This window comes from Berghia stephanieae, chromosome 2 (assembly GCF_034508935.2).
Source record: "Berghia stephanieae isolate SIO BIC M18660-M18661 chromosome 2, UCSD_Bste_1.3, whole genome shotgun sequence".
Lineage (NCBI taxonomy): Eukaryota > Metazoa > Mollusca > Gastropoda > Nudibranchia > Aeolidiidae > Berghia > Berghia stephanieae.
In genome coordinates this window covers 70,422,636-70,424,777 of record NC_088361.1, presented here as the reverse complement: position 1 = coordinate 70,424,777, position 2,142 = coordinate 70,422,636, and positions in this window count along the sequence as shown.

The following is a 2,142-nucleotide window of genomic DNA, read 5'->3' as shown; positions in this document are numbered from 1 at the left end:
ATATATATATATATATATATATCTTTCTCCCTGACTTTATTATCTATCTTTATATTTACTAAAACTTTGAGTTAATCCTTGTAAGAGAAGAGTATCTCAAGATTAAATAAAGAGTAGCACGAAGCCAGAATATTCAGCTTCTTCACTCCAAAACAAATGAAACAAAAACACCAATAACAATGCTAACTGATCAACATTGAAGTTCCTTTTAGTTCCATTGACAAAGAAGCCTATAAGGAAAGATTTCTATTCCAGCAAAATAAACATTTGTACTCACAGTGCTGTTCTTAAAAGAAAGAGCTTAGTTGAGTGTATTTTCTTTTTTATTGTTTTATAATTTTTACAAGTAAGACACAAGGTCTTAGTAATCAATTCATCTTACAGTAAAATGAAAATAATAATTTCTTTTTAAATATTCATCCATCTAATTTTTTTCCAAAACGCTAAATTGTTATCATCATGAGTCGAAATGAAACAATTGATTACGCTCAATATTGCTTAACCTTCCAACACTGAACGCCTTAGCGAACCTATAACTTCACCAAATATTCTTACACCGAAAGAGTTAAAATGGTCGTGATGAATTAACGTAACACAATAGATACAACAACATCAAAAGAATCAGAATTTGTTTCTTTCTTATTGCACAGTTTCGAGTTTTAAAAAAATGTTATTATATTATTCTAGGAAATATCAAAAGCACCTGTCGCTTTCCATTTGGGAAATCTAGCACGTCTCAAAAATATCCATCAATTCTAACGTCAACACCAATCAATTTCTCCCTATTACTCTCAATCGTCTGTCTCCCCATTAAGCATTTTCTCGCTTGGCCATTTTTATAATGTTTGTTAGATAAAGATTGTTGTTATATTATTCCATAGAATAAAATCGAATGGACGAGCTAGAGGTTTAATTGCAAAAATCTCCCAAGTAAAATGAAGAAACTCACAGAGCATTGATCATGTTCCAATTTTCTTTACGTCTCAGTTAACTCTAGATGTGAATGGGTGGCGAGGTGAAGATGTTTGTTTTGTTTGTAATGGTTTACGGCGCTCGTCACACATTAAGGTCATTTCAGAGCGAGTAAAATTGAAGAAACTGGGATAGTAAAAATGATTTGTTTTGATTTAGAAAAGACTTGAGTCGCGATTGTATAATATATGATTTTCCCTTTTTTTACAGACATTGTGTCTGTAAGGCGTAATAGCAATTTTAAAAATGTTATGAACAGCCATTTAGTCATTCGCTATAGATAGTATGCGATTGGCTAAGAAGCTCACAACATTGCCATCCGGAAGTATAACGGACCAACACACACAACTGTGTGTATCCATGAAAGTTTATAGTCGGGTTAATACACTTCAGTGAGCATTACTCATAAAAGCGGATGGCAAAAAACATCAACAAAGACCTGAGTGACGTCTTCGAACTATCTATACGGCAGCAGGATTCTAACCAAAGAGATACAGGTCGGAGACTACTTGTGACACGTGTTGTGCTATTTGTTAAATGTTGCTTTTGCTCAGAACCTCTTGTAAAACGCTTTGGGCGCATTTGGTAGATATTGCGCCCTGAAAAGCCCAAGATTTTGCTTTTTTTTAAAAACACATTTCCAAGAAAAATAAGTACTATCTCAGAGAAAGACACAAGATTCAGTTACTGTAGAACGAGCTTAAGTCTCAACAGTAAATTAGCTTTAGGCGACCATGAGTTATTTTTCACACCTGTTGCTATGCTATCTTGTGTTGACAGTGCCTCTCAGCGTAGTCATCGTAAAGTTATAGCCTGATACTGACCACAAAATGACGTCAAAATGCCAGTCTTTTGCCACAACAGAAAACACATCGTGAGTTGTATTTAATAGTTCAACCAATGAAATAACGTGTTTACTTGAGCTCTACTAACGACAACTCACTGGACGTACACAAACCTAGTGTCAGGTTATATGTTAAGGATGGCTACGCTCTCAGTCATCATATGAATACTACTGACCATGGTTATATAAACCAATGGCAGGCCGCAAAACGGCACTTGCTATTCTTCACACAATGCAGGGTTGATTCAGCGATTGGTAGATATTGCGCCCAGAAAAACCCAAGTTTTTGCTGTTTTTTAAAACACATTTTCAAGAAAAATAAGTTC